We start from the raw sequence: 25,999 nt of genomic DNA, 5'->3' as shown, positions 1-25,999 counted from the left end.
CAGAACCACACCCAATTACATGAAAGACAGAATGCGTTGCAATTCGACGCACTCTCAGAGAATATTTTGGTTTGCAGTGCTAATAGAACTGCATTTCTTCTCGCTCTTCCGCTGGTCATCCTTGTCAATATGGTAAGTGAGCTTTATTCAGTATGAATAGAAGTACCAAAGTAACGAGTTGTCACATCCTTTGAATTTGGGATGTAAAAGGCATCAATAATGTGAAAATTTGGAAAAGCAACAGCTTCAAGATACCAGCAACTGTCTACTGACCTCAGCCAATCTATGCAAGTGATCACATTGCAGCAGAGCAAATAGAGAGCAGTAATGCTTATGATGTGAATTACAGTGGAGAAGCCAATTAAAGATCAGGGCTACTGTGAGTTGCGTTTATCTATCAACTGCAAGGTAAAGATACTAAATAGATAAATAGTGACAAATGGAAACTTGTGTGTGACCACGTGTGACCACTGATGTGTGAAAACTGTTTGCACTTACATAGGTTTAAAAGAAGATAAAATACAAAGATCTGAAAGAGATGGACAAATATGTGTTCCGCCCCTTGCTTTTGGTGATATTTAATATATACATTTTTTTCTTTTTTTCTAGGTTTTTTGTTTTTTGTTTTTTGTTTTTTTTTTTTTTTTTTTCCTGCATTCACTTTTTACACTTAGAACTCTGACACCTCAATTCGTCCTGAAATTCAGAACCCCGGATGCTCTGAAGTCTGCAGAGTCACAGATCACTAGGTCAAGTTTAGTTCTGATCAAACACTGTTGGGTTTTTGAATAAAGGGTAAATTCTCCCTGCCCTGCTCAACAAAACACACAGCCCATTAACAACAAACCTTTTTATCTCTTTCTGCCTGCTTTCTTTCAACATGCAAGTTTGGTCCACTCTTCCCCCTAAAATTTCTTCCTTCCAAATAAAATCATCCTTTAAGTTCAGATGATTAGGAGAGCCAAAAGGCATTGTTTTAGTTTTTGCTACATTTAAAACCAGTTTGTTTTCCTTGAACCAGTCTGTCAAAGTCTTTTTGCAGTTCAGGCGTTATGTGAGAAACAGATTTGCCATTAAAATGCACAGTCGTGCCATCTGTATAAAAATGTATAGCACAGTAATGACATAGCCTTGCAAAATCATTAATAAAAAGAAAAAACAGGAATGACTGACACTACTCAACTCGGGGAGGGGGGAGGATAGAGGGGAGAGACATTGACACCTTTGACTGACAAAGGGGGGAAGAGACAGCCCTGTGAAGAGAAACAGATTGATGCTTCTCCCAGACTCTTTGTCTTCCTGACAGAGCACAGGCAGCAGCACAGGCCACCTACTTGCTGCGCTAGCGCCTGCAGCGCATTCGGCCAAGAGCTTTGGCGAAGCTCGCTGAAAGAGATCCGCGCTATGATTTTGTTTATGTGGGGTAGGCTTGAAACAGCTCGTTCTTCATTTTTACATTGCCCAGGTCAAACCCTGATGGTGCTGAGAGACTCTCGTTGCTCTCTGCCCTATCCAGACCACTGCCCACATGCTCCCACCTCTCTGGGCTCACCCCACTCATCCCACAGCCCTCTTTCCAAAGGCCAGCTCCTTTCACCATAGGCAGAGGGGGCATTACAGCTGCCACATCCCTCAGGTTCCCCCTTATGGGGACTACCCCACAAGCTGAGGGAACAACAGTGATGCAGAGTTCCTTCAGCAGCCCGGCAAGAAGCGTTGGCTGCGGGCAGCTGTCATATCCACCTGCAAGGCACAATTTAGGTGCAGGGCTGAGGTGTGTCAGCCCTACTTTCCTCTGACAAGCTAGGAGGACACTGTGATTCACTGGGGCAAACGTGAGAGTTTATTCCAAAAATAAGCTCAGAAGGGAAGAACTGATGAGGGCAACTGAAAAGGAGGCACACACGTTTTCTTGATGACTAAATAACAACCAGTTCTGCAGACTTTTCCGCAGGTCACCCAGGTGAATGTTTTCCTTAGGCTGAAGCCTTCTAAAAATATCATGTAAAAGCTTCATTTCTATCCTCGCTGTGTTTAACACATGTCCCTTAAACTTTGTTTACTCATCATCTCGCCAGCGTGGCACATGCGTCTTCTTGCTATCAACTCTGTGCTCCACCCTTTGCAGCTGGCCACAACTCACTGCCTCTGAACAGTGCTGGGTCACAGCCCAGGTCCTTTGCTGATCCTAATAACATGTGCTGAAAATGCAAAAGCATCAAAACAACAAAAGCCCTAAGAACATATTTACAAGGTATTCACCCCAGGGACTTCACTATCATTTGAGAGAAAACATTGCAATTGTGGTGAAATTAGAGATTACAGTTTTACTCAGACTTCCTAAAGTTAACCTCTACCATTACAGACCTAAATTTGGAGCAGTCCGTTGTGCCACTTGGAGGAAAGCCACTAGTTCAGCACTGGCAACTGCAGTTGTATAAAAAGAACTTTTTTAATGATAATTTGTGTTTCGTAAGTGTTGTGCTATTTTTAGAAAGATGAGAAAGTAAAGTATGCCTTCTTTTAAATCTGGCTTTTACTGAACCCTGTAATTTATGGCAATATAATAAGTAATTTGAAAATAAAGATTTGAGACAACATTTTAGCATTAGTGTTTTTAAGACAAAACAAACATTCAAAATAAAACCTAAACCACAGCAATGAAATCTATCATTAAATGCCTACTTACTGCTAAATTTGTAGTTATGGCAGCTTAAATCTCAAACATTTATTGTGACCTCTTGCAAAGTAAAAATAATCATATTATTCATTGTGGTTCAAGACCAATATAGGGTATTATTTCATTCTAGCCTTAAGTATTCATGGAATCGTATAGCATAGCTTTTAAAACTATATTAATTACTTTTCATTGAGTCCTAGTGAATTCTGGTTTTCAGAAAGAAATGTGCATCACTTCATCATAGTTACTTTGTTTCTAAAGACTAGCACTTTCCAGGCTTATTTATGCATAACACATCAGACACGACCTGTTTAATCACTGCCTGAGTTCTTCTGAACTAGTGCAACTGCACAAGTTTGTCAGACACAAAGGCTTTTGACTGTTCATGGAAAAATTCAGAGAGACACTGGTCACTGAGTAAAAACTGCTACTGTACCACAGTGCCAAAACTCAATGCTAGGTTGCAGTGAATAATGCATGCCAAGCAGTTCAACTAAGTCCACTACCTCAGCACAAAGAGCCCTTACATCCCACCAAGCAGCACCTTCTACATCCCTTGAAAGATGGAGAATCCCCTCTGTACAGAATCAGACCCAGGCTGGGACACAGGCACACAGCAGTTCTTCTGAGCCACACACATATAGAAGGAGTTTCCCTGCCTCCACTTTTATTCCCACCTGGCACTAACGGCTCTTGGGAATTACATGACTTGACCCTAAAAAAGCATTCTCTTACTTTGGCTTTAAGGAACGGAATTCTCATATTGAAAAGTTTTCCAGAAATTGCTACACAAAAGTGCCAAGAATATATGCTTTCAAAGCCAAGCACCATAGGAGACTGGCCCAACATTAGAAACGCTCTTCAGGCAAAGAAAGACATTTTTAGGCAGGCAAGTCTAGCAATGCTTCCTTCATTCTTCACATTCCTTGTAGGCCTGTATTAGGTGGTACCAAATCATGCCTGTATCCGTGTGTGACCTCAGACTAACATGCATGTGCATCTCACAGGCCAGGGGAGAAGGTTTTCCTGTTGAAAGACAGCTGACTTTCTGAAACCCAAGGCAACTGGTCCTACATTTTGGAGGGCAGCGAGAATCCGATCTAGTAACTAGACAGAAAAATGCCAAAATGATCTCTAATTTTATAAGGGTCCAGAAAACCTGAAGTAACTATCTCAGCTATCTAAACCATAGACATATGAGGGCATACGACCAAGTTCTAGACAGGCAGAGAATCACTTCATGCTCAAAATTATTTACTGATTATCTAAATTCATCTCTCAATTCCAAAACATTCTGGGGCTCTCATCAAATTCGGAGCTGCCAAATACTCACCTTTTCTGACAGACTGGACTTAGAAATCTGGATGCAGACTTTTGCTGCTTCAGATCCATCAATCCGCCTCTCAACCAGCAAGTGTGAGTTCTACAGCAGAAAATGCAAAGATTGACATTCTCTCCTGGTTTACACCCATACCAGCTTGCTGACTATAGTGGCTTGGCAGGTGCAAACAAGAAGAGTTTAGCTCTTGCTCCTCATTTCTTGAATTCCTGAAGCTTTTTGTTTTAGATCAAGAAAAACATGCATATTTAGAAAGACAAAAAACCCCAAACTTTAATAATCTGTGCTGCATTTTAAATTGCTATGCAAATGACTTAGGGAAATAGTAAGCTGAAGCTTTGTAATTAAAAATCTTAAACTTTACCGTGAGGTTTTACATTGTGTGGTCCTACAAGTAAGGCATGCTTGTCCCCAGTTTTAATATTTTTCTTGGTTTTTAAAATACCCTTTTAACTTTTTATCACTGCCACTGAGTTTGGGTAGTTTTTTTTTTTCTGGTGACAATTTTTCCGTAACATTAATTTGAATTTGTGAGAATGATATAAAAGGAGAAGTGCAAAAGGCAAAAAAAGAGATGGAAAATAAGTTTCCATTTTAATGGTAGCTGACAACTCCAAACAAGATTAAATGCAAACACTGTTGTCTGCTCACTTGAATGTGAAATTCTGTTTGTGATGGGGCCTCTCTGGAGAGCAGAGCCCAGGAGACAGGCAATTTGTGGAAGACAGTTTGTGCAAAGCACAAATGGCACCTGCTGCATTTCTTCTGAGCCCTGAGACAAGGTAAATTCATTCTCAAGGGCCAATGACAGCTTCACGTTTGTCCCCACTGAAGCAGAGCTATTGCTCTCTCTCACTGGTAGTGCAAGGTTCAGGAAAGAATAAGTGCAATAAATGATGCTACGCATGGACTGCAGTGACTTACAGAGCTGGCAGTGCTAGCACTTCTCATTGAGGTTTTTCCCCCTTTTTTGAAAAGGAAAAAAAAATAGAAATTTTTTAAAAAAAAAGTTAAAGAACCTCACTAAAATGTGGTTTTCATGGGGAAAAGAAATATTTTTTTTTTTTTAACTCAAAAGTTGCATTTAAACCATTTTTGTAGTATTTGTTAGACTGGTGGAAGAGAAAGAAAATTCTCAAATATCAATATCATTCAAAAACAAACAGACAAGGAAAGGATTCATTTGTAACTGTCATAGTAAAACAACATCAGAAACACTGCAGATATTCATGAAAACAGATTTTCAGTTACTGTCAGCTCTAGAGGAAGAAAACTATACTTATTCTCTTTGAGTCTCACGTAATCTACTAAACCACTACATGTAAGACACAAAGAAACAGTAAAATACATTCATAAACACAAGTGCCAACATGAATGTGTTTGAGAAAAGCCAGTAATTTAAGATTCTTAAGTGGAACCATTCCCCAGTGAATGTTATTAAAAAGTGTTGCAAGGAAAATAATGTTAGTAAACACCTTTATGATGAAATAATTGTGTGAAAGGAACCGTCACATAAGAACATGGACCTGCAGCCAAGGACAATTGCTCTACTATGCTTAATTCATTTATGAAACACAAGGTGTTAGTTTTATGTGGTTTGGCTGAGATTGGTTCAGATTATTTTTTTAAAAATTATCCTTACAAGGCTAATGGACTATAATATATTTTGCCAAAGACTGCATTCCATAGTGCATATTTTATAAAGAGCACGTACAGTGTATTCAAGGCTTGCTTTCCCATGCATCAATGAATCAACAAGCATCTTCCCATTGTGTAGGATACTATTGTTTGGTTGTATTTCAGCAAAGCTTATCTGCTCAGAGCACTGTGAAGCTATAGGACAGGGAGGTGCACTAGCCAAGGAATCCTGTTCTGTTGATTCCTGAAAATGCTCAGTGGGCCTCAACCTTGCCATGGCACACACAAGTTCACAGGCCACTGTTCTGGAGTCTGCAGTACACTTCAAGTCATCTCCCAGATAAAACACAATGCAGCAGAGGATTTTCAAAGTACTTTAAAGGATAGAAGTTTCTTCTACTTTTGTGGATCCAAACTCAGCCGAGAAACAGAGTTCTTGAATGAATGCTATTTAATGGCTGCATCATGCTGTACTTGCCCTGGATGAGTGGAGAGACCCAGAATGAGCCAGTGACCTCTGTATTTGCTTGCTTAAAATGGGCAAGTGACTGCACTGGCATGAACCAGGCACATGCAGATAAAATACTGCAACAGACTCACCCAGTTACATTTAGTGCAAGCTTTTAGCTCTCCCTATTCCAGCATTGCTCTATTTTAATCTTTGGCTGTTTGCTCAAAGGGAGTGGTGGAAGGAAGAGCAGGTCGTGTGATCTCTATTTTGGTGACAGAGGATGCAGAAAACATGCGTAAGTGAATGGTATCAAGTACAGATTGCCTGCAAAAAGGGTCATGCAAGTCAGCAGGGTGTCCAACAAGCAGGCTCCCCCCTGCAGGTGTGCAGAGGGTTTTTTAGAGAGAAACACACTGTGAGGCTCACCGTGCACAGGGAACCCCTGAGTCCCATAGGCTCAGGGAAACCCCCAGGGTGCAGAGCACCCTGAGCCATGGTGCCAGCAATGCTCCATGGGGGTAGCAGGGCAAAGCACTCCATACTCAGAGATCACTTTTCTTTCTCACAGTGATTTCAGTGCTATTGTATAATACAGAGGGAGAAATATAGCCTTTTATTTCCTGCTATGCAGGCTTTCGCACCACCTACTACCCAGGACTAAACTTCAGAGGCAGTTATACAAATACAAAGATTTCTGTAAAGAAATCAGTCAATCATCCCAAGTGTGGGTTCAGCACCTCTGAAAACCAGGCCACTTCTCAGGTACACGGAGCTATGAGATCCATCATTTTAAACCACCCCCAACCTTTTTCTCTCTAACTCAGAAAGCTGTGACCTAAATGCCTTGAGGGAGCCTGGGTTTCACCAGGAGCCTCTCCAGGGCGGATAGGCCACTACCACTCAGCACCTCCAGCTCCCCTTTCCTTCCATGGGCTGAGTGGAAAGGGAAGGCCTCCCTGAGCCAACTGCACTGCATCAGAAGCAGTGGGGCCTGTGGAGGCTGATACCTTGCAGCCATCTCACAGCTCCAGCAGTGGCAATCCACACCTCAAAAAGACAACCTTTGGCATACCGCCCCTCCTCAGCAGTTCCATTAACCTTTTCCTTTTTTTACATGCTTTAAAGCCCTTTGTTATAACTAACTGTCTGAAATGTAAAGTGATCCAAGCTAAAGCTGGTAAGAGTTATTTATAAACTTTTAGGACTCTGCTATTTGATAGGCTGCCCAGAGCTCCCGAATAGACAGCCTCTCTTTCATCTATATTTAGTTAATTTTATTGTATGTACACAAGCACAGGAGGCAGGACCGATTCACCAGCCCTGCAGCCCATGGTTTGTTAGTGGAGATAACACAGCCTTACCTGGAGTAGCTACAGTCCTCTCCCATAAAGCATTCAGACTCTTAAATGCTTAATGGTGCACCAAGGACAACAGCCCATAATAATTTTACGGCTCAATGCAAAGGATGAAATCAAAGTTTTTCACCAATTTGAATACGAGCTGTTTAGAAGTCTCTGCCATGCCAGGAAAGCTCAAACAGGGAGGGGTACAGGCAGAGCAGTGCCACTGCCACCAATCTCTGTCAGAGCACATCCCCAGCTCGTGGCTGGCACAGGAGCTCGCCTGGGCAAGCTCCTCACAGGAGCCCATCCTCACTCAACCAACAGAGCCAAGGAATGGCAGCTAAACTGTCTGCACACACTCACAGTGTGAGCACGGGTCACTGCAGATGAGACCAAGCCTAAGCACAGCAGTATGAGTGACACAGACGGAGAAACCATCCCCCCCAAGGTGGGACACTGCCCTGGGCCCTGTACCTGTTGCGTGGCTGGGGCTGTGGCCGGGAGAGGCGGCCTTTCAGCAGGTGCTCAGGCTGCCCGACATCAGGGGGACTTGAACAGATGGTGATGCTCTCCGCTTCGCCCCTGCTCGCAAGAACATTTTCATTACCAAGTGCTTGGAGGCTCACTATCTGCTGCTCTTTGCTTGAGGCTGCTGGCAGCAGTGTCGTTAGTGGGCTGCGACTTACCACCTTCATATTTATTTACATTTGTGTCTCAAGAAGAGTGGCAATTTGCCAGATTTGGAAGTGCTTAATAGGATCTGATGGGCAGATTAATTAGTGCAGGTCACAGCACTACTTGCCTTCCAGAAACATTACCTTTTTATTTATTTTTTGTCAAGGTAAATCAGGAGGAGGTCAATGTCACCAGCGTGTTTTACATTTCACTTGTTTAAATCTTCATGGTTTTGTTTCATTTTGTCTGGGCAAATGAACTTTACTTTCATTTCTACCATGACAATATTCTCCAAATAATGTGTTGTAGGCAGACACAGAAAATAAGATGTAGAGAGTGCCTCCCTTCACTCTTTACTATCCATGAAAATCCCCTTCTGCCCATGGTTATTGCCCCTTCTGTATGATCCTCTTGGTATCTTTCTATCTTCTAAAAAAGATATTTTGTGGGAGGGATTATTTTCATTCATATATATATACCTAAATATATACGGGCACAAATACATATACATTATATTTATATACACATCTATTTATAGATATATGTGTATGTATGTATAAATAAATGTGTACAGAGAGAAAAAAGAGAGGCAGACATCGTATCTGGCTAACCATTACACCAGATAGAGCAATTATAAACTCAGCTGGATTATTCTTAATTTTTACTGGCCTGACCGAGATTTGAACATGACCAATTATGCATAGGCTGACAAACCAGAGAACATCAAGATTAATTTTTTATGGCTACAGAACCATTTGCACTCCATAACCTTGGGAGTGACACTCTGCCTGTAATCAGGGACACATTTTTGTCATGCCACCATGGTAAATGCTAAAGCACCTTTTGCATCTGTCATACTGCAGAAGGCAGAAGAGGCATATGGAGCTCCGAGCATCCTCAGAACAGCACAGAGACCACACAAAAATGGAACAAAGGAAAAATATTTCCCATTTCCCCAGGTTGTTTTTTTTTTTTTAACTTATGAAAGTATTACTTTGGACTTCATTTGTTCTCAAAAGAGGAAAGAGGTACAGTGTGAGGACCATATGCAGTTTCAGCACCGGGGTTCCAGCATACACTGCCAGCCAGTGGGTGGACAGGACAGGATCTGGTCCTCGCCATCTCCCTAGCACTGTTGTGCATAAAGCACGTCCTGGCAGCTTCTGGGGAACCTACTAGCAGACAGCAGGTCCCCAGCACTTTCACACAGCCAAGCAAGATTGGAGCACAAGTCTTCTGAGGAGCGGCTGAGGGAATTGGGATTGTTTAGTCTGGAGAAGAGGAGGCTTGTGGAGACCTTACCGCTCCCTACAGCTGTCTGAAAGGAAGTTGTGGTGAGGTGGAGGTCAGCCTCTTCTCCCAGTGATAGGATGAGAGGTAATGGCTGTGCCAGGAGAGGTCCAGGTTGAGTATGAGGAAAAATTTCTTCTCAAAATGAGCGGTGATGCAGTGGCACAGGCTGCCCAGAGAGGTGGTAGAGTCATCGTCCCTGGAGGTGTTCAAGAAACGTGTAGATGTGGCAGTGAGGAACATGGTTAGCGGTCATGGTGATGATGAGTTGATGGTTGGACTAGATGATCTTAGTGGTCTTTTCCAGTCTTAATGATTTTATGACTCTAAGATGCTGTGAGATGAGGTGACTCAGCAATTTGCTATGAAGATTTCCTAACTTCCTCCCAACACATTTATTTTCCTTTACTCCAGTTCCTGGAGTTCTCACAGGGAGAGAGACACAGTATGCAACACGACCAAGTGTGCAAGTGCACTTGTCCACACTGAGTGCCTGCAGGAGGTGTAAGCTGCACCTGCAACCCTCCCATGCAGCACAGCAGGGAGGCTGCTGCCTGGAGGGAGCTGGCAAGAGGGGAAAAGGATGTGCAAACTCCTGATCAGCTGAGAATGAGACCAGGTACAACTCCACAGAGCAGTAATGCTGTTTAGGAAAGATATAAATTGATTGAGGTTTTGTTGCTCTTTTTTTTTTTTTTTTTTTTTTTAAATGTATCCTCCCTCACACCCATTCTCTGAGAAAAAGAAACAAAAAGAAGACCATAGAGCTAGAGCCAAACCTCTATTCAATAAAACAAGGAGGGAATGTGTTTTCATGTTTCCCTATTTACTCTGACTCATTTTATTAAGTAAGTTGAAGATGGTAACTTTTATGCACATTTACAACCCTGTTTCCGATACACGTGGCGCCCTATAAAACCTCCCACGGCCGCACCCCACCCTGGGCTGCCCTCCAGCTTCCCATGCACACAGCTGTTACCGTGCTTGGCTGCAGGTCAGGCTGTACCAGAGCTTCCATTCAAATCCTTTTGCAGATGAGTGTTCTGGGACATGGCTTTGAACTTAGCTGAGGTGAGATCTGTTACACACATAGGAGCAAGTTCACATCCTTTCATCCTCCCTACCACATTATTTAAAAAACAGAATAAAACCACTTTACCCTATTTTGATTAAATGAAGAAGGACTGGGGATGGAGAGCCCTTGCCTCTCATCTGAGCACACAGCTATCTTAAATTACCTCCACAGGTCCCACTGCAGTAGGACAGGCGGTTACAAGATGCTAACTTCTCTCCAACAACATCTCTTACGCACGTTCAGTTTCCCTCTGCTAAAGCTGGTGGCACAGCCTATCCCAAGGCCACCTCCCATTTTTGCAAGAACAATTTATAACCATAAAACTTGTGCCTGTAATTTCAAACCCATGTTTGAACTGTGGGCAAAAGTCAAGTAACCTATGCCTCCCGCTGCCTTTCTGCAACGGTCAATCAGGCAGCCAAGGCACGGAACGGCCAACCACATCCCCATCATTTACTCAGTAACAGGAGAAAAAATATTGCAGGTACAACTGGAAGGACACGCCCTGCCCCACGCAAAGGGAAGTAAGTTCTCAGCTATTTTCAGCAGCAGTGAAGTTTCTCAGCCCTCTGCTGAGGAGGGAAAGCTTCCAAGTGGGGACGTAATGCCAGACTGCCGGCTGGAGCCACTGGAATGCTCAAACAATAGTGAGGAGAGATTTAAGATGCTGCCTTTAATCAAAAGGGAGTGTTTAGGCTGCAGTTTAATGATGACAATGTGAATGTCAACATTGTTAACAGTTTCACTGCTGATCCGATTAGCAGGAAAACCCAGCTAGTCCAGGGTTGTGGGTAATTTGAGTACTTTCCCACCCCTTCACACCCACTCCATCACTTGACTCTAACTTAAAAGAACTGTTAACTTTTATATAAGCCAGATATTTCATAGGCTCAGTCCCTCCTTTGGAATGGCGGCAGCTGTTATGTATTTATTTTCAAATAAAAAAGAATAGCTTAAGCAGTCAGATCCACATTAAGTTTTCTGGGCAGGACCTGCCTCTATGTTCAGGGCTTGTACAGCGTCTAACTCAGTACGGATAACAAGTAACAACTGTTTCGAAGATTGCTGTAGCATGAACAGACAGGATGGTCTGCTTGAGATGAGCCTAGACACATTTCCAGTCCCAAGCACCAGCCTCTCACCACTGTGAAGTTCACAGCCCACAGCTCCTCATCACCATCACGGATCTGAGTCCACATGGCACATGATAATGTGAACTTTTATTTAAAGAATGAATAACTCACCTCACAGCACAAGCTGTACTAGCAAAGTAGGTTCCAGTCTATGGGACACTGCTCTTCACCTTTACTAGGCCAAACTGCCTATTTTCAAAGTCACTCTTCCCCACAGATATATACCCATATAAATATACACCAACTCTCTAAAAGTCCCGTTGGGTTATGTCACTAAATTACAAGGAACTAAGCAATTAGGACTGCCTCTCACAGAGCCCACTCACCCAGTTTGTTGTCAGCAGCCGGGCCCCGTGATTTAGAGGTTCAGAGGAGCGAGGTTCAGGGAGCAGCCCTCCTCCCGTCCCAACTCGGCTGCTCAGCACACCCACCAGCTCGGCTGCCAGGACAAGCTGGGGCTGCACTTCAGCAACTGCTAATTCTTTGCAGCTCTCATCAAACCTGACGGGTGTTTTTATTTTGACCACCATGAAACAAAGCAAGCAAGAACAGCCCTTTCGACTAACATACTGCACAGGACAAACCACGTTCCTCCTTCAGAATCCATTCTTCTATGGTAGCAATTCCCATTGACATCAGTGCAAATCATGCAAGAAAACGGAACAATTAATCCCCAGAGGAGGCATTTTAACAGCTACGTTTTATTTTGGAAGCAGTTCCTTGGTACAAGAAAACTGTTGATGCCTAATCAACAAGCAAAGTCCCATAAATGCTTGAAGACATCATGCATACATACACAGATACAAAACGAGAATGAAGAATGAAAGTACATGTTACCAATTTAGGGATAAAAAGCTTCTGAGGATGTTAAAAATCCCAGCCCACAAAAGATTGTGGAGGTCAGCATCTACAACCACCTCGGCTTCTGCTGCCCTCTCTGCAGCTACTATAAGGAGGCCAATACATCTCAACATGCTGTGGGCCAGAAGACACCCCGCAGTAAACTTTAAATCACATAGCAAGAACACTAAAACCTGCAACTGTAACAAGTCCTAAGGAGAGAACAAGAATTCAAGACATTCCTTGACATACATGGATCATCTCAGGTCCTACTCTATATCCTGAGAAGACAAAGAGCACACCTAGGAGCAGTCTCTGTTTTCATAGAAAAGCAAATGCTCAGCACTGGTTTGGTGCAAAGAAGGGCTGAGATTGTGCGGGCAGTTAGGGCAGGAGTCACCACAGGCTCTCCAGCGCCCGCTGCACCAAGCACAGAGTAGGGAAGGTGGGACTGAGACCTGAAGTAACAAAGCAAGACAAGGACAGCTTCCAGTAGACTTGGAGAAGGTATCCATTTACCCACAGTAAACTGATGTAGTGCAGTAGGTGAACTCAGAAAAACCTGCATACCAAGCAGCTGTGCAAACTCTTACCACATTCTGCATGCATGGGACATTAATTTGATAGGTAATAAACTATGCTAAATTAAATGCATAGTTTTCTTATTACCAGGTTTGCACTAGAGCATTGCCCTCCCTGTCATTATCAGCGGCAGGACAGTCATTATTATTTTGTAGTAGCTCAATCTACATTAGCCAAAAGGCAAACAGAAGCCAGAAGGCACATCTCACTTAATGGGAAAGCCACTGCTGCAGGAGGAGCGGAGCATGTAGGGCACAGGGTGGAGCAGCCTGCCAGCATGGTGCCAGTGGGGATGGCAGCCCTACTGCCAATGGATGCTGCTCGCTGAGGGTAGCTTTCCCCAGGGAGTTTTGCTGATATGCTTTTGCACTGGCAAATAGGATATGACTACTCGCTCACTTTAAATACACTCAACTGTCATTAAACGGCATGATTTTTTCTAGTGTCCTAGACTGGATTACAACTGGTGTCTTGGAAATGAGCTGATCTGTGCTACTTCACCAACCTCCAGAAGCATCAACTCTTCTTTAAAAAGAAGTCACAAAATAAGAAGGAATTTAAATGACATAACAGTGAGAAGCGGAAAGCACAGCAAGTCAGACATCAGACGGAACAAACCCGTGCAGACACTCAGGCTTCTCCAAATAGCTCTGCAAATAAAATTAATGTTTGTCTAGAGTACGTAGGTGACGAACTGGGGCAGTGCTCCCCCCTCTGCCCCGGTTAGCTGCAATACTGTCAGCTGTCTGAACAGCAGATATCTTTCGAGGGACAGGAAGAAAACAGTCCCTCAAAGAGGTGCGGTGCATCATAATGAAGATCAAGGACACCCTGATTATAGCAGCAAAGTGATACTGAACATCTGTCAATGCTAGAGAAGGTACTTCAAAGATCGAGGACAGCTGGACTTCCCATAAAACAAAATGGCTAAGTGCTTACGTGTGAGGCTGTGAGCAGGGCACACGGGCTGCCTCCCTTTGCGTCCCATCCCTTGGCAGCCCTCAGGGGACAAGGTGACTGCCGCCCTGCTGCTTAGCCTCAGACAGCGCTGCAGGGCCGGCCACGGCCACAGGTATTCCCTGCTCCCACCTTCTGCCATTTAACCTGCTCACTCTTCTTTCCTCCTCATTCACAATAAATCGTGCAGTCTGTGATCAGCTTCATTTTGCAACTGATGCTGCAATATAATGGGAAACCAGAATTCACCTTGTCCTCTACTCCTAAGCCTCTAAAAATTTGGAGTTTTCTTACTGATTAAAAAGTATTTTCACTCCAGCTTAGCAATAACAAAATCATTCATAATTATATCACTAGATACTTTTTTGTTCAGAAATATAGGGGAAAAAAGACAAAAACCCTAAGGCAGACCAGACCTCAGCATTTACATTTCATGAAAAATTTGATCTGATTTTGGAATTTGGTTTTGTTGTCAGACAGCAATATAAATATAAAAATAAAAACAATTTCAGTGTAACATTGCTGTTGATGATGTCTTCAAAATATTTTGTCTCAAAACCAGCAAAACAAATACCAAATTTTCGGTGTTCCTGTAAATAAATTTGAATGCTCTGTGCTTTTATGACCCAACCGTACTGAGGATGAACAGGCAGAAGAAGGGAGCTGTAAGGTGAAAGGGCAGTATGAGGACTTGTACAAAATATTGGAAATCTGATAAAATTAATCTGAATTAAACACCTAAAGTTTCTAGAATAACTAGAACAAATTGGTATCAAGTGTTTAATCAAAAGGGACAATTTCACATAGAAAAAAATGGTTTTGACAAATCCTCATTTTTGAGTTTCTAAACAATTCTCTGAAAGCCTGTTATTTTCACACTGTCAAAACAAAATTGTTTTGTCAAGTACAGAGAAAGATTCCCTACTTTTTCATCTCACAAATATCAACAATTCACCTGCTCTGGGAAACCTTTTGATTTCAATGAAACCACACCACAAATACCACAGGCCAGCCCTCGTTCCCACTCCAACATGCTCTGCTCACCTCTACTCCTGCCCGGCTGCCCAGCAGCACACCATGGGGCAGAAGAGCACCACACAAGTGAGCTGGCTACGCAGATGCTGTTGCTGCTCATACCATTGCTCACATTGCCAGCACCAGGTCTGCTCTTTGGAGTCAAAACCGTGCTGCTTCCCCTACATCTTCTTCCTTTGTCTTCCTAAATATGCACTCTTGGGGAAAAATGAAACCAATCCTTATTCCACACATACAATCTTTTTTTTTTTTCCTTTTTTCTTTTTCTTTTTTTAAACAAACTTTAGGTACTTATGTGTGCGGAACTTCTAAATTCACAGAGGTAAGAATAGATAAATATTTTGATATGGAAACACTATGAGGAAAGAAAGAAAAAGAAATAATTTCACTTACGGAAAACAAGCGCACGCTAAAACAAAAAGCACCGAGCATTTACAAATTCTAATGCGAATTAAGTGCCAAAGAGGGATGAAGTTCATTTGGAAGGACAAACCCCAGCACACGTTGCAGAGTGCAGCAGAGGCTCTCGCACACCTTGGCCAAGCGCTGTAGCGCAGCCAGCACGACACGGAGCTGTGGTTGCAGGGAGCCGTGCTGCTGTGCAGAGCCCCGCGCGGAGCCCTGCTCTCATGATGGAAGGCTGCAAGGATGCACCGTGGCTGCACCGTGAGCCCAGTGCCCACCACTCTGCTGCAAGTCACTGCAGCTAAGTCACTGTAGCTGCCGCCACACACACACTCAGGAGCCTCAAGTGATTATAACTTACTCGAGAAACTTAACTCACTGACTTTCTGATTTTTAACACCCAAATGGAACACAAATTCATATTATAAGAGTAGCAGAGATTAAATAAGGCAGAATTCATTAATGTGCCAAAAAAATGTGCCAATGTGTCTCCAACTAGTTAAAAGACAAATACACAGATTGATTTTTTTTTCCTCCCAGTACATCCCACATTGCCTATTTCCTAAAACCTTCTGTCAAATGCATAATCGACTGCTATGTCTTCAAAAATAGCGCTTTTTATAATCACTCATCTCGATATCTGGGAGTAGACATTGCACTGTCTGTCATGTCCACGCAAGACCGAGGATGTGGGAAGCACAGACATCTCTGTGGCCAGCACAGGTGGGCACGTGGGCTCCCACTGAACCCTGTGTGGGACATGACAGCGGGTGGGGACAGGATCCCTGGCACTGGTTTTGCAGTGTTTGACTGGGACTTGTCTCTTCCCACGGGGCACTTGTAGCTGCCCAAAGCTCCCATGCAGGTCACTGCTCAGACAGAGGACACCTGTCATCTCAGCCTAAGCTGGTTCCTTACACCACTCTGTTAGCAGGTATCCAGGTAGCTCCTTCTAGCTCTTCTGAGTCCAAGCTCCTGGGCTCTCTATCTCTGTGCAGAAGTAACAGAGTTATGTTTAAGGGCTGCCTATGCATCAGAAGGATCAGAAACACAGTGATAACCCAGGGTACAGTGAGCAGGAAACTACACTGGATTACAGTAGCTATGAGCTAGCTATGTCTCTTTTCTTGTGCAGTGAGAATTTACTGTAGATTTTATGCTGCTACCTCGGGGGAGCTGCTTATTCTATCTCATTTCCATTTTTACATTGAAAATGTGGATTGTAAAATTTACTACATCATACGCGGGAGTTTAAACTCTCAGCCATTAGACTCTTACAACTCCACTAATGCCATTTTTATAGGTGTTGGCTACAATCCTAGTTTACTATTTCATCAAAGAATAGACACAGCCCCCAGTAGTGACCAAGATTTGTGATTTAAATAAATGGGGCTTGGGAAATTTCCCAATAAGTTCTCTTCTCTGAAAACAGTCAACAGAAAGAGATCTTTCCAAAAATGATTGGTAGGAACAACACTGCTAAAGCATAAATAACAAGGAGGTGGGAAGAAGTAGAACAAAAGGGTTCCCGCTTATTTTTTAAGCAGCATGAAAGAAAAACTCAGCTGAGAACAGAAAGTAAAGGAGCTAAAGGCCAGAAAGGAGAGACTGTGATTTCTCCAGCGTGGCTTACTAACATTGAGACCAATTATGTAGCAATGTTAAGGAGGTTTAGCAAGTGTATGCTCAGACATCAGGGAAAAGTGATGATGGCCCAGGGCCAACTATTCCTTTGGCACAGACCAGGCTGGTTTGTGAGCTCTACCAGGCTGGGCCAGCTGGGATCCATCCGCCTGCCTCTTGGCTCCATCCTGCCCACCTGCTGCTGGGAGTGCGAAGGGCACGAGCCTGAGCCCAGTTCTTGACACTGGAGATGCCTGCATGGAGCCACCTCCATGAGGTGTGGGGCTCGATCACCGAAAATGCCTCTTGGCAGCATCTTACTGTAAAAGAGGAGGTGAAGAATGAAGTTTGGAAGCAGCCATGTCACTGTGGCTGGGCCCTCCCTGGGTCTACATCAAGCTTTTTGTGCAAGTCCCCGAATGTTCCTCCTAAAGTACTGAGCTCCTATCCTGTCCCACAGCACATCGTCCCTGTGCCTGACAGTACTCCTGTGGCACACCAGAGACCACTGAATCATAGAATCAGAATAGCCTAGGTTGGAAAGAACCTTAAAGCCCACGCAGTTCCAACCCCCTGCCATGGGCAGGTTTCCACTCACCAGATTAGTCTGCCCAGGGCCCCATCCAACCTGGGCATCTCCAGAGACAGGGAATCCACGGCTTCTCTGAGCAGCCTGTGCCAGTGCCACTCGCCACTGAGTAAAGATTTATTCCTAACATCTAACCTATATTTCCACTCTTTTAATTTGAAGGCATTTTCCCTTGCCATATCACTATAGGACTACATAAAAAAGCCAGTTCCCACCTTGCATATAAGCTCCCTTCAAGTATTGAAAAAAGATGAGGAGTGCACCTCTCCCAGTCCTCTTGCAAAAGGAAGGTTTTCTGTTCATCCTTCCCTCCTAAATGTCCTTCCTGCACACCGGCAGCCTCTGTCATAAGCTAGGAAGGAATGCTTGGGAAATGGGCAGGCTATATTAATACACCAAAGATCCTCCTGATCTCTAGGGACGGAGAGAGGAAGGGACTTGTTTCAAGGAGAATTTCCAAAGCACAAAACAGAGCCAAATCCATATTTTGTTTTTAAACTGGATTTATGAACTGGAACATTAAACTGCAATATATACCATAAAATACCTAAATCAGTAAGTAGAGGGTAAGTCACCAGATTCACCCATGAAGAAGCAAATGGCTCACAGCGCACCGTAAAGGCAGGGCTGAGAGGTGCTGATTGATTATTAAGCTTACTTGATCTTTGAAAGAATGAATGCAGGAAGTAAGACCATGAGCATGCTCTCTAAACCATTCTGGTTTCGGTTAAGTGATACCATATGACCCTGCACAGCCCTGAACTGCAATACAGTCACCAGAGAGGAACAGAAGCCAGTGCCATTCCAGGGCGCGACTCCACCTCCACGCTAATGAATGGGTCTGAACAAAGCCGCCAGCAGCACCAATCCCACTGTGAGAAAAGAGCAGCAGAGCTGCCGCCAAACGCCTGCCTTCTGCTGCTCCTTCTACAGTCGGCAGCATTTCTGCAACGCCCAGTGCTGAGGCTCAGACCCAGCACCACGTGCCAGGCAGAGCTGGCACACTCCCAGTAGACCTGCCCCTAACAGACTTGCGTTCATGCCTCGTCTGCCCAAATTCTGCAGTGTCACAATGCAAGCTGGTTTTTGAAACCACAAGCTTCTGTCCTCCCTGTGCCCCTTTCCCATGGCAAGATGCACCCAGTGCATCCCCTACCCCTTCTTCCAATTAGAAAATATAGTAACCTCAGTAAGGTTTACTTAACTAGAGCCCATGGTTTATTAAACACATTTTTCTTCTAATTATCCAGGTGCCCCACACAGGGAAGCAGGTTCAGAGCCAGGAGATGCTGCCTTCTGAGCAGGGGGCAGCAGAGACTGCTGCATTGATTCAGGCTGAGTCTGAAGTTGCTCCAGCTGTGAGCGCATCTGCCCCAAATGGTCCATCTGCATTTGTTCTAATACTGGTGCACGGACCACATGCAGGTGAGAGAACAGCCACAGAAGGCCCATCAACCACAAGCTGGCAACAAGGAGAGCATCACCCTCCCAGGCTTACCTCGATCCCATCTGAAGTTTGCCCCTCACCTCTCTTTCTTTCACTGTGTAACACCACATTGGAGTTAGAGAGTTTTCTCCTCAGATTCTGGATGACAACTAGAAACACTGCAAAAGTATTTCTGGTTCTACTCATTCTTTTTCCCTCCTCCGTCCATTCAGTTAAAAATATTGCAATTCCCTATATCTGAAATGGCAATATTGATAATCTGGCAATATAGATCTGGAATGGCAATATAATGATCTATAATGGTCACGTATGTAACCAGGAATCACCAGTGGCTGCCTTCCTCAGACCCACTTGAGTCCAGTTGGACACGCAGGCTCAGGGCCATGCCTGCTGCCCGCAGTGCTGGTGGCTGTGGCAGAGGCCTGTGTGGGTGCTGGCTGTCAGCGAGCAGCCCCCTGCACTTTGGCAGAGGAACAGCTCCTCTGGGGCTCTGCCACCATGGATTTAGCCCCTCATTACCATGCACAGTGCCAGCCTCACAGCTCCAATCTGAGCTGACCTTGAAGCATATTGCCTCACCTGTAAGCAAAAAGATAATGAAGGCTAACACTACAGAGCTACAGGAAAGAGTGATAAAAATGAATAAGTCATTGCTTTTACAACTGCTACTTTCTCTGGAGCTGCACCAGTACTAGAACAAAGCTGAAGAATAGTCCAAGTTTTAGACAAAAGCCTGAGAAGCAGTCCAGGAGCAGCTGCCAGTGGAGCAAAATGCTTGGCTCTGAGCTGTGACCCTGTTGCTAAGGTGAGGCCATGCAGCGGCAGGAGGCGGTCACTCCGCCGGGCAGGGGCACCAGAGGGGACACAGCATGAGGAAGAGAGTGGGTGATACCGTGCTGAGGGAGAAGGACCTGAGCCTCAGGCTCAGGAAGGTCTGGAAAGTCCCTGCACTACCACATCCCAGATGAGGCTGGGAACCCGCTGTCAGCAGCTACCATGAGCAGCCTATGGCTTTGTCCAAGGTCCTTCCTTCCTAAGGGTGATGGAGGCATACAGAGGAAGGGCTCCTCCTGGCCACCCATCTCAGCAGCAGCAGGCTCCAGCTCACACCAGCTCAGCGCCAAGAGCCGTAAACCACCTTCGGTGTCCAGCCACGAGCACCAGCGAGGATCCTGTCAGTCTTCATGCTTACACATCTGTGCTTTGAATCAATTGCAAAGAAAATGTTTTGTGATAGATGTCACAGTGATTTCATTAACGACTTCAGGATACTGTCTAATTCTTATCTGAAAAGTTAATTAATGGGCTTTAAAAAAGAGAAGAGAAAACTTAAAACATCAAATAGGAGGTCTTTTTTTCTTTCAGCAAAACTTAACAACAGTATCAAAACATTTCAGCATTTTAACCTAAAGAAAGAAATTTTCACTTTTCCCTCTTCTTTACTTTAGTAAATATAGTTATTTCACAGGAAACTGTGTAAGTTAAAGAAGGAAAAAAAGCAGAAAGATGTGAACATGCTGATGTTCATGCCGAACCTAGTAAAGACGTTGGTGTGATGGACTAGGTGTTCCCAGCCTTTCCTCCTAACCTCCTATCTGCTGTGTCCTCCAATTTCCCCAAATTGCAGTGTTCTTCCCACTGATGTCTCTGCCTCCCCTGCTTTTTGCACCCACTCAGTTCCACCCCGCTTCCCCTTGTCTTGGCTGGCACCGTCCTCACCACACAGCTCCTGGCACTGGCCAAGGAGATGCACTGACCTGCAAGAACTGACAGCTCCTCCTGCCTGCAAAGATAACCCAGCACATCTGGGCCTTTCCCCTGCTGATAAGAAGAGCATACCCCAAGTGCAGAGGTTTTCCCTCCAGCTGCTCCTCACGCCGCTCACCTCAGCCAGCAAAGCGTGGGAACAGTGTCCACCTACAGGCCCCTGTGCTTGCCCCAGGAAGGGAGAGTGCCTTGTCCCCAGGGGCAGGGGTGCACGAGCTCACTGAGGAAACTGAGGACAGGGGGCAAGGAGCAGGTGGCCAGGAGGCGGGATACAGCACTTTCTTTCTAGAACAGCTACTGGGAAATACCGTGAGCTATCACGAGGCAGGACTAACACTGAACATTTCAGTAGAAAGCTGCTGTATTTCAGGACCACTGCTGAGAAGAACGGATTTTTTTCCCCATTTAATCTAGGCATCCCTGAGCACAGGAGAAACTCATCACCCAGCAATGCTGTCAGCTGAAGTGGTGAGCAAAGATCTCAGACCCCATCAGCAGTTCACCTTCTTTTACCTCCCTGTAAAAGGATTTTTGCATAACATTACAAGAAAAGAGTCTTAGCTCTAAGTGCTTCACTTGTCTGTGATAGTTTGCAATCATCACTAAGGGTCACCAGCAGAGATTTTTTCTGCACAACTAAATTTACAAGCAGAACTCTTACCTGCAAGTCACCTGGAACTTGAGTGTTATACAGACACTTGCCAAACAATTTACAGAAACAATCTTTGACTTGTGGGATGCCATCTAATGGCAACAACCATCTCTTAAGGCAACTTACATGTGTGTATGTACATACCCATGCATGTAAGTGTATGCACAGATGTTTGCATACACACACACTACCACGAAGAACATCAGCCTACAACATCAAGCTACATGCTGGAGTGGAGGTCTTGTGTAATGAAACATCTGAGGAATTTCCAAAAGTTATAGCTGGCAGTGTCCTAAATCAGTAACAACAGAATCCAGAATAGGAGAATTCTATGCTAAACCTCATTTTGACAAATAAAGAGACTGATCACAGTACTAAAGTGGTATCTAAGTTGTAGCCTATACACGAGTGATAGTGACTTGATTACGTCTATATGCAAACACAACAAAACCCAAACTACTAAGTTATATGGGAGGTGGTTTAAAAAGAAAGTTTCAGAAAGCTGAAAACCATTATGGATCAGATCAGGGAAAAGAATTTAAATAAAAAAACATGAATGATAACTGGGAGCTACTTAAGAATGTACTACTAGATGCCCAAAAGCCACAACTGAGAAAATAGTCTACACTGGTTAGGAACACAACCTGACTCAGGGGAAGTCAGAGCAACCAGAGTAAATGAAATACATGCAAGTACACCAAAATAGAAATGTAAGGAAAAAGAAGCTGATACTAATGAACATAAATTAAAACAGGGACGGTGAAAACTGAGAAATATACAAGATGAATGATGATGAGCAAGAAAACAGTAAATAGTTTTAAGCATACTGCAAACAAAGTCATTATGATAGCACTGTCTGAAAATAGTAGGTAGACTTGTCAATATTAATGGAAAAGACTTAATCAGTGAGTATATATTTAAATTTTGAGCTGGAAAACAAAAATCAAGCAACTGCTAAGGTTAAATTTTTAAATGAACTTGATCTCAAAAATTCTCAGCTAGAAATTTTAAGAGACCAAATCAGGGTTCTCTAAATAATCAGACCTGCTTTTTAATAACAGAACTAGATGAATGAAACACAGCTAATGCTAAGCAGTGCTTTGGGGAGATAAATGAAATGGCCCAAGCAAATACTGACTTAAAAAACAAAGATCGCCCCAGGTAGAATAATGGAGGAACAGATACAGGAATTAATCCATTAAAAATTAAGGGAAGGTAATAGAATTCTGCAGCATAGTTTTATGGAAAACAGAGCTCCACAAGCTAATTTGACATCTTTTCTCTAAATAAAATTAGAGCTTCCAATAAGTGTAATAGTACTGAGGTAATATATATTCTTACAAAGACACTGGACTTGATAGCTTCATGACATTTTGATGAAGATGCTAGGACAACACCAAAAAGAGTCAGCTTGGCATATATCCATGCTTTAAGAAGGGCAAGCTGATAGATGACAGATTACCACAGATGACAAATTCACCACAGAACATGGAAAGGGAGATCTCAGTGAGCAGAAGCATCCCTAGCAGCGTCCCAGTTTTCAGCCCTACACTTTACTATTCCTTAGTGACATGGAGAGAAAACTAAAGTGGGACTGCTGGTAGCAGTTCCTGGTGCCCATCCCACAGCATCACTAGTTTCCCCAGCTCTGCCTGGCTCAGGCAGCTGGGGCACACAGGGTGCGCTCACAGCAGCAGAGGTCAGAAGATACAGCTCCAGGATGGCCAGTGGAGTGCAGGGTTTGGGGAGGTTTGCCATTGAGGGACTGGGCATCACTGCTGCCTGCCTTGGAAACAGAGGGTGACCACAGCCTCTGTCTCTTTCTCTTGCAGTTTGTAACATGTTCTGTCCGCTGCAGCGCCAGTGAGGAGAGCAGCTTCCTGTCCTTGCCCAGCCCACCACACAGCCAGAGGCCACGGAGGCGCCATTAGACTGGACCTGCCCCATCTGTGGCCACGCTCAGGACGACGTGGCCTGTGTGACGCCTTGTCTCCACCAGCTATGCTATGGCTGCGCGCTCTGGTGGGCAAAGAAGCAGCGAAGATGTGCCATCTGTGGGCACGGGATCAGAACCATCCGATACTCGGTGAGGTCGGATGATGATTACCTCGAGTGCCCAGCCCCGCAGCCCACAGCGCGCTCAGGTTACGGCCCGCAGGGCCAGCAGGAGCCCGCAGAGCCGGTGCTGCTGCCTCCTGAGCACAGCTTTCCTCCCGAGATCTGGGCTGCCTTTTTCCAACAACATCCAGGAGATCTCAGCCCCCTGTTCCAGTGGCTCCATCAGGAGATCAGGAGGATCTCCGCTGACAGGCGGTGGGAGATGCACGCAAGAACGAGCATCATTATGAACTTCCTGTGCAAGCACGGACTCGACGAGGCCGTCCTGCTGCGGGAGCTGCAGCCAAGTCTCAGAGGCCTCATGGTGCGCTTTGTGAGGAGACTCGTTATCGTCGCCGCAGCCCCGTACGGCCCACAGATCCGTCGGCAGCGGGGCCGCGGGGACACCGGGGCCGCAGGAGGGCAGGCAGGAGAACGGCCCCGCAGCCACCCCGAGCCCCACCGCCTCCCAGCGGGGGCCTCCCGCCTCTGGCCTGGGTCGCCCCACCGGCTCCCCGGGCCCCAGCGCACAGCTCCCCGGCGTCCCTCGCCGGGGTCCCGGGAAACTCGCCGCCGCCACGCCCGCAGACGGGGAGCCGCAGGAGGAGCCGGGGCAGGCGGCGGCAGCGGGCCCCTCCGCCCAGGGCAGGGACCGATCCCGCAGGGGGCCCCGGGCTGCCCCAAAGAGGAAGGCTGGCAGCAGCCCGTGGGACTCACCCCTGCCCCGCAAGAGGCGGCCCCGGCGCTAGGCTGGCACCGCACCTCCGGGCAGGGAATGGCTCAGGCGGACTGGGAGGAAACATCGACCTCTCGGTCCGCTTCTGAGAGAAGAGAAAAACTTTTTTTTTTTAGAAAGCCTTTTTTATTGACAAAGTAGTTGGGGTTGCTGTTCCTACCTGTTCTGGTTTCTCCTTTTGGTCCTGGGGAAGGCCATAGACTCACACTGTTGTTTCCACAATCAGAAGCCAGCGAGTCACGACAACGCTAGTAAAACAAGTGTGAGCCCCAACAAACAAAAGATGGACTCTGTCAGGTATACTTCTTATTACGCATTACTGTGGACCACAATTCTGTTCATTATTTGGGATTCCAACCCTGTGTAAATGTTTCTGAATGAGCCGCACTCAACTCACAAGCTCTGCAGTGAGCCCAAAGAAGGTGTACCAGGCTGTTCCAGAGTACTTCAAAGATGCTAAGAAAGAATTCCTGTTAGTTTTGCAGCTAATTTGAGACTTACTTAAAATATTAACTAGTATCTTTACATTCAAGTTTGACTTGGCTTTACTCAGCACCATAAACACAGATGCTAATCTCAGGAGCCCCTCTGCCTCTGTAGCATAACACTGCTTGTAGTGCTGCTGAAACCCATTCCCCCTCCTAAGTCAGCTAGGTGAGCTATTGGAGGAAACGTGCTCAGAGAGGGCAGCAGATAACCCCAGTGGCCTGGGCAACATCCCCTTTCAGTAAATGCTCTATAATGTCCAAGGTCAGTGAAGATACAGCTGGGGAGAAGTTGTAAGCTAACATCTTTGCACTGCTGTTGTATTTGCAAATACTTAACACTTTGCTTTCTAAACAGAAGCAAGGTACTTGAAAGAAAGGAGCAGAAAACAACGATCCATTCTTCTGCACATGCACATGTGAGACATACAAATGCCTCCTGCACTTTTTTTTTTTTTTAAATGCGTGTATTATACATTTTCCATTTACATTTTATTTGGAGTAGACAAACTGCTGGCCTGGTTTCACTTCATGTAAGTCCAGATGCAAAGAGGAGCAGAGCTCAGCCCAGGCTGCTGTCACTGGAAAAGGAGAAGGAGGAAAGACTATTCAAAAATTTCTGTTATTCACCAATATCCTGGTGACATCCTGGTTATTCACCGATATCCCTGGTGACCAAAAGCAGATTTTTTTTCCTCTTATACAATAAAATTGGATTGCTACATTTTAAGATGTGAAAGTCTGAATTTGAAGGCAGGTATGAGTCTAAGCAACAGCAGTGTTAATACCAAAGTAGGTCACTTTTCTGTGTGGTCCTTGAGGGTTTCTTTCATCACAGGACTCATCCATTGATATTAATGGGAGGTACTCCTCCCCAGTCCCTGCACAGCACAATGACAATTCAGCTTGGCATAGTAATTAATGTTGCTTCTGAAATGGCTTTGAATCAGGAGATTCTCCCTCTTGCGATGCTCAGAAAAAGCAGCAGAAATACACACTTCAGAAGAGTGGAGCAACCCCATCCCAGTAATATTTCTTTTGCTAACAAAAAACATTTATGTTGACTCTCTGTGGACGTACATCTACACAGATGTGGGCAGACAGACACCCACTGATGCTGTCTACGCACCAGGCTGGCCAGATACAAGCCAGCTCTGGTC

General features: G+C 44.9%; 1 protein-coding gene across 11 annotated transcripts in view; it reads right to left on the bottom strand.

Moving 5' to 3' along the window:
- LOC116233958 (uncharacterized) overlaps positions 1–25,999 on the bottom strand; it is a 235,334-nt gene that overhangs the window by 129,995 nt on the left and 79,340 nt on the right. The window contains exon 5 of one of the 11 annotated variants that reach the window (XM_090144265.1): positions 7,926–8,033. The exons of the other annotated variants lie outside the window; for them this stretch is intronic. The gene's annotated coding sequence lies outside the window, so the exon portion shown is untranslated. The remainder of the gene's footprint in view (positions 1–7,925; positions 8,034–25,999) is intronic. 11 annotated transcript variants of the gene reach the window in all.

The sequence above is a fragment of the Phasianus colchicus genome, chromosome 7, assembly GCF_987193195.1.
Source record: "Phasianus colchicus chromosome 7, bPhaCol1.hap1.1, whole genome shotgun sequence".
NCBI classification, from domain to species: Eukaryota; Metazoa; Chordata; class Aves; order Galliformes; family Phasianidae; genus Phasianus; species Phasianus colchicus.
Note: the sequence above shows the minus strand (reverse complement) of the source record. Positions and strands in the feature narration are given on the sequence as shown.